The sequence below is a fragment of the Sapajus apella genome, unplaced genomic scaffold (genome assembly GCF_009761245.1).
Source record: "Sapajus apella isolate SASKATOON/1434 unplaced genomic scaffold, GSC_monkey_1.0 scaffold10, whole genome shotgun sequence".
NCBI lineage: Eukaryota > Metazoa > Chordata > Mammalia > Primates > Cebidae > Sapajus > Sapajus apella.
The window spans coordinates 27628443-27636111 of NW_022436950.1; the positions used below are offsets into that span (position 1 = coordinate 27628443).

At 33.2% G+C, this 7669-nt stretch overlaps 1 protein-coding gene across 4 annotated transcripts in view; it reads left to right on the forward strand.

Annotated features, from left to right (window-relative positions):
- The window catches only part of ERBB4 (erb-b2 receptor tyrosine kinase 4), a 1187662-nt gene that overhangs the window by 683933 nt on the left and 496060 nt on the right, over positions 1-7669 (forward strand). The window lies entirely within an intron of this gene.

Consider the following 7669-nt stretch of genomic DNA (forward strand, 5'->3'; position numbering starts at 1 on the left):
CTAATGACAAAGTTATCTCTTTGTTTCAAAAAGTTATCTTGTTATTTAATTTTCTTTTCTTTAGTTCTTTAGGCCTAAAGAACAGTGGGAAATGGTTATACTGAAAATGGCAACTTTTTTATTGAGTCCTGACTCTAATGAGAACTGTTATAAATTTTAAGAGAAGTTTGGATTTTATGGAACCATGGAAGACTTTAATGTGTTTAGAAAAAGTTGTTTTAATTTCTACAGTAATTTTTTTTTTTTTTTTTTAAGACAGAGACTTGCTCTGTTGCTCAGGCTGAAGTGCAGTGGTGTGATCTCAGCTCACTGCAGCCTCCGCCTCCTGTGTTCAAGTGATTCTGTCTTCCTCAGACTCCCGAATTACAAGCGCCCACCACCATGCCAGGCTAAGTTTTGTATTTTTAGTAGAGACGAGGTTTCACCATGTTGTCCAGGCTGATCTCAAATACCTGACCCCAGGTGATCAGCCCACCTTGGCTTCCCGTAAGTGTTGGGATTACAGGTGTAAGCCACCTCCCCTGGCCTGATACATTGTTATTGACATAAATTAAGTAAATTTGAAGACATACAATGTAAATAAAAATATTATGTATTATTTCTTAAGCCCAAAATAATGAGTAGTTACATTTTGTTGAGTTTATTCAGATGTCCATTTCCTATACAAATTGGTTTTCATTTAAAAATGCAGAATCAGATTTTGCATTGTTTGTAACATGAGTGTTTAATAGTCAACATATTTTAATTTCTGGAGTAATAGCAATATCCCTGAAATGGAAAAATAATGGCATTTTAAAGGGGAAAGCAGCATGATCATATATGTTCTATATGTTCTTAGAAAAACCCCAGAAGTTTGCTTTAATGACAGATTATAGTGAGAAATAGTTGATAGAAAAATAGTGTTAATATAAAGCATATCAATTCATATTAGGCTCAGCTATTAATGGCAAAAAAGGCAATACATTAACTGTGGCTTAAATAAAGTACATATTTCTTTCTCAAGTAAAAAGGAATAATCTGGAGTAGTTAGTTTAGAGCTGGTTTGGCTCCCTGAATGTTATGACCCCACAGTTCTGTCTAATTGCTTCTCCATCCTCAGCACATAAATTCTGCCATAGTCCAATAAGGCTATCTTGAGCTCCAGCCACCATGTCATAATGCTAGCCGACAGGTAGCCAGAAGGGATAAAACACATATGCCTTTTCTTAAATGTACTTGTCCTAAAAGTTGTACACACTGCCTCCACTTATGTCTTAGCATCCAAAATTATTCACTTATAACTGCATTTAACTAAAGAAAGGCCAACAAATGTAAAAAGGAGAGGTTCCATAATTAAGCAAGAGAGAACAAGTTATGAGCCTTTGCCTCAGTAGGCTTTTCAGTAGCTAAGATGTGGATCTAAATGGGAACAATGAGGGCAGAAAGAAGGCAATAGATATAAAAATTTGTTAATTTTCTTCACTTAGTATTGTTTAATATTTAATTAGGTTTTAAAATTTTTGTTTGGCATGGTAATAAAACATTTTAAAAACTCATTACAACTTATAAGAAGGAAAATGCATCAATCTTCAGTGTAAAGCTTAAATTTAATTTAAGTATACATATAAAGATGCAAAGTATTCCCATCACTGTCATGCCTCTTACCAGTCGATACCTGTCGCCTCAGTAGCCAGTAGATACAACTATTAATAGTATTTAATTTCTACCAACATAGACACATTTGATATGTTCTTGAACTTCATATAAATGCAATTATCATATATACACTTTTATAATGTTTTTTTCTCATCAAACACACAGTCTCTATGATTTATCCAGGAACACAACACATTAATGAGGGAATAGTATCTATTAATATTAACTAAAAAGACTAAACTTTAATTTCTGTATGTAATCTGGTAGAATTTTGAAATAAATAAGGCTCTGGTATTAATATACATCTGAGAGTGGTGGAAGTGTTAATTCTTCTCCCTCCTCTGCCTTGCCATCCTTTAAGTGGATGTGGTGTGATCAGGTGCATAACCATGTGTGAAATAGAGTTAGAGTAAAATTAAGAGTTGCTTTGACATATAAATCCAAAATACCGACTTGCATATGCAAGGAAATCGACTCAGCAAAATTGGTATTCTCCAAGTATATAGTAGTTTGGCAAAATTAAATGCTATTAATTTGTTGACTACTTTTCTTGAGCACAAATTGTATATGTCACTGAGGTAAGTGAAGAGAGAAAGGTTGCTTATGACTGCTAAGTGCTTGTATGTTTGTCTATTCTTAAATTTATTTCAGAAGTACAGTTATGTGTTGTTTAATAGCGAGGACATGTTCTGGGGAACGTGTTGTTACGTGATTTCATCATCCTGTGAACATCATAAGGTGTACTTACACAAATCTAAATGATATAGCCTCTTACACATCTGGGCTGTATGGTCTAAGAGCCTGTTGCTCCCAGGCAACAAACCTGTGCAGCATGCTACTGTACCGAATCCTGTAAGCAGTTATAACAAAATGTATTTGTGTATCTAAACATAGAAATGGTACAATAGAAAATATGCTATAAAATATTAAAAATGGTACACTTGTGTAGGTCACTTCCCATGAATGGAGTTTGCAGGACTGGTGGTTGCTCTGGGTAAGAAAATGAGTAAATGATGAGTGAGTGTGAAGGCCTGTGACACTGTACTACTGTATGCTTTATAAACACTGCACTACTGTATGTTTTATAAACACTGCACTTAGGCTATACTAAAGTTATGTTTAAATATATAATAATTGTGCTACAACAATGCTACAGCTAAGACATCACTAGGCAATAGGAATTTTTTAGATCCATTAAAATCTTATGGGACCACCATCATATATGCAGTCTGTCATTGACTGAAATTATATTGTGCAGTGCATGACTGTATTTGGGTACTTCTTTCTTCTTTTCCAAAATTTGCTCATTATTATTCTAAAGGGACAAATAAAGGAATGTGTCTAAGTGGGGAAAGTATGAGAAATCATTAAAATTATCAACAAAACAGGGAAAGCTAAAGACCCTTTGTAATCATCAAAGCATGGGATTATTCAGTTCTTTAAATTAAAGCAAGTGCTCAGCACTCTTAAATTTTCTAGGTAATTAAATGGGCTCTGTAGTTTGGCTATTTTGACTATAATCTTGCTGATTTGGATGGTATTTTATTAATGATATCTCAAGGGGAATTTGCGGTAGCTTGAAAATTAATGAAATATTAATAACCAACAACCAAAGAAATGCAGATATCTCTGCTTTGGAGGAAAAAAAAACGTGATCTGCATGTTTCTTAGATTAAAAGCATTTTATTTTATTTCATTTTTTCTCATTTGTATTTTAAGCATGTCAATACATGCCTTAGCTTAAAGAGTAGGCACTTGGTAGGAAATACAGTACACATATTGTGTGGTCTTTGACAAATCTTTTGTGCAAAACATTATTTTGGCAATTTGATATGTTTGGGAGTTAACAAAAATGTTTTTGTGCAGGAAAAGAAAGTGATTTAGATTTTTATTCAAATGTAATTCTGAAACCAGAGGGAAATAGCTGAACTTCTTTGACTTCGAATGAAAAACAAATGCCTCATCTACAGAAAGGAAGATGGCTAAACTGCTGAAAAGGAATCTCTGTTGCTGTATGTCATGGCATGAAATTATGGAATAGTAAAAAGTCAAGTTTACATTCACAATAGGAAAGAACTCCACCTGCCATAGGATATCACTCTAGTAAGGAGATAGCACTGGTCTCTGAAGGGATTATACAGATAAGGAATGTTGAGAATGGATATACAGAGATGATTCATGATCAAATTCTAAATTTTACCTAGTTTAGTGAGGAAATATTACCTTTACCTAGCCTTTTAAAATGTATTATTTGAAGACCTAGCATCAAGCAATTATATAAGCAATGCCAAGACTTCAATTAAAAGTAACCAAAAATGTCTGACAATAAGTATAGCTGCTGATCAAGGGTAGATAAAGAGGAGACAAAAGTTAGATGCATAGCTGAAAAATGATGATGAATTACAATCTCGTATTCAGATTATTTAAGGAGCTCTCTTGTTGGCTCCGTAAAAAGGAACTAGAGGCTGCTTTCAAAATATTCTATTTTGTCTTTATTCCTCACTGTAAATAGGTAAAATTAGCAAAATGCGAAAAATAATGAGAGCAGTAGGTTTTTTTGTTTTGTTTTGTTTTTGTTTGTTTGTTCATTTTGGCTAGAGTGCAGTGGCATCATCATGGCTCATTGCAGGCTTGAACTTCCAGACTAAAGTGATTCTCCCACATAAGCCTCCCAAGTAGCTGGGACTACAGGTGCACACCACCATTTCTGGATATTTTTTTAACAAAGCTTTTAACGTTACCTGATATATTGTTAAAAATCTAATGACCATTTGGGAGAATCAGAGTGAAGATTTTGATACCTTTTCATATGTACTATGAGTTATAATCAATACATTTTTAGAGGCAGTGTATCTGTATCTATTATTTTCTTTAAAAAACATTATTTTACTCAATTATTTTACTTCTAGAAACGTATGCCTCAGAAGACTTAACACCTTGGACAAAAAAAAATACATATGAGGAATTTTGCATTATTGTCTATAGTGAAAATCTGGCAACAACCAAAATCTCGCCCGCAAATGAATGATTAAATAAGAAAAGTATACTTATACATTTTATGTTGTACAGTTACACAATAGAATTAGCTAGTGCTACTTTGAATGAAAACGAAAGGGTTTTTTTTGTTGTTGTTGTTGGTTTTTTTTTTTTCAGAATATTGTTAGTGAAGATTGCCAATTGGAGAACATATACAACACTACTCTTGGAAAAAATTGCGCAGGTGTATGTAAATAGTGAAAATCTCTCAGGCATAGAATTTTGGTAATCTTCATATTCTACATGTTAGGAGCGAAGTTTTGGTAATCTTATGTAGTGTACATTTGTACATTTTTGTATTATGGAGAGGAGTTACAGAGAAGTTTGTATTGTCATCTCACTAATGTAATTTTTAAAATTTAAAAAGGCTTTTCTGAAATTGCAAGAGGGGAGTGGCTTTGCCACATGTTTTTAGAAAAATAGATGGCTACATGTTTAACATGTTCTTGCGGTCATCTATGCATCAACTATGGAAGGTTCGGGTATTCTCTGGGGTCTTTCTAGTTCTAAGAGTCTGTGGTGCTGAGAGACAGGAGAGATGTAAAATCTGCCGAGCTGAAATGGAAAGGCTTAGCTTAGCAATGGCACTCCAACTACAATTCAGAATTTTTGTCTCACTCCTTTTTCCCTGACCGAATCCTCCTCACTGTCCCATCATATTTTAAGGAATACCAATAGGAAGTCACATTTTACTTTTTAATGCATCTGTTTCACAGCACGACTAGAAACAGTGTGATGGATTTGAGTTCTTAATTTAAAAATTGTATGCTTCATATAGTTATCAAGTCCAAAAATATTTTACATTATACATTTATATACACTAAAGTGTACCTTGTTTTCCTTCCACCTTGTGGAGTTTATCAGTAAAACCAGTAAAGCCTACTGAATTAACACACACGTAATATAAATGGTATTACTTACAATAAAAGTAAATTCATAATAGGAAAACTAGAAAACAAATGCACAGCAATTATTTCTATCTGGGCTTGAATAATTATTTTTGAAAGGGGAATTATCATATGATATTGACCTTTAAATATACTGACCTCCTGCTTAACATATTCTAGCATGACTCTGAATTTATTTTTCACTAAATAAGACCAGAAAAATTAGATTTTGTGATCATTTGGGAATCTAATTTATTTGTAAACCGAGGGAATTTTATACATATAACTCAGTACATCTTAACAAAGAGCAAGACTGTCAGAAAAAGTGGTATTTTCAAGAAAATTTGAAAAGAACCCCCACTTTTCACTGACATTTGCATAGGCTTCAACACAAAACCATACATAGGTACACACATAATTATTTTATCAGGCTCACTGCAAAATAATTCTCTGGCAATATTTTCTCTGTGTGCTTTATATCCATCCTTGAACCTGAATGTTGTAATTTGTGATGTGGAAATGTTCTAACAAACTGAGCATGAATTATAACAAGATCAAATACTAAGGCTTTTCAGCAGTACTAATGATGTGAAAGGCTTTAGCCTTTTCATATATATTTTTTTTCATTTAAGCAAATATTATTTAGCAAGCATGAAGTGATATTTTTGGTCTAGAAAGTTAATTAATAATTCATTCATGAATAATCATTAAAAGCAATTATTGAAATGTATGTCTGACTTCACAAAGTGTAATACTAAAATGTGTGCTTATTTAATCTGGTGATTTTCATTTGCTGACATGCTTCCTGTATCCTTTGCATCTCTTAGTAACTTCCTCCCCTTTAGATGCTTCCTCCGTCTTCCTCCTCCTCCTGCTTCTCTTCCCTCTGTCTCCATACATTTCTATCACAGGGCATATAGCCTCTTGAATCCGTGTTTACTAGGTTTAGTGCTGATTGGAAGATGAATAACTAATAGCCATAGCTGTTACCTGAAGTTATAGTCACCATAAAGCAACTTCTTTAGATAGAGTTTAAAAGTGATTTGTAATAGAAATCTGTATTTTTGGTTTATGATGGAAAACAGCTTAGAGAGAGAGCTTTTGCTTCAATTAGGTTTTCTTCATTCACTATTGATATAAGATTTGAAATATTGTCCTACACTTACTGCTAAGGAAGACCATTTTATGTAGATATAGTACATGAACATAGGTGTGCCTCCAGGCATTAAAAATATCCCACAATAAAGTCTGGATTACCCATTATTAGAGCTTTTATTTGATGCCAAAGCACTGCTTTTGGAAAAGCCCCTTTAAAATGCATATGATAGAGATATGGATTCTAATCAATCAATTCATTGGTGTAGAGAAAATTACTTGATTAGCTGCCAGAAAAAATGGCCCCAATAAATAGGAATTAACACAAAATTTTATTTTTTATTTATTTTAGAAATGGGTTTTGCTATGTTGTTCAGAGTAGACTGGAACTCCTGGACTCAAGTGATCCTTTGGCCTCAGCCTCCCAAGTAGCTGGACTATAGGCACCCCCAAATATCTTTCCGAAGCTTAAAAAATTTTGGACTAACATGTTCTACCTCTGTATACAGTGTTTTATTCTCTCTTCTGGTTTTATGTTCCCTGATAATCTGCCTTTCCATGGTTTAAATTTCTCCATGGAAGGTATTCACTTCTTGCCTGATGATACTGCTTGCCTGTAGATGAATAAAATATTATTCAACTTCGAATACAGCACTAATTACATGATGATGTGACACTTACAATTATGTCCTCACACTAAACTATGACTTTTAAAAGTTCTAGGTCTTATTTAAATTTATGTTAGGGCCTTGGGCCATGCTTACTGGATGATAGAAACTTAGTAATTGCTTGTTGAATGAATGAATAAATTGAATTTCCTTATACTGAAAATGAGAAATCAACCTAGAGCAGGCATTCTTGATCAAAACCACATTTTCACAAAACCAATATTTTTACAAATCCACAGATGGGGATTGTCACTGATGTTTCTGAAATTCACACAAGTAGACACTGTGAATACATATATATATATATAATACATATATATATTATATATATATAATATATATTATATA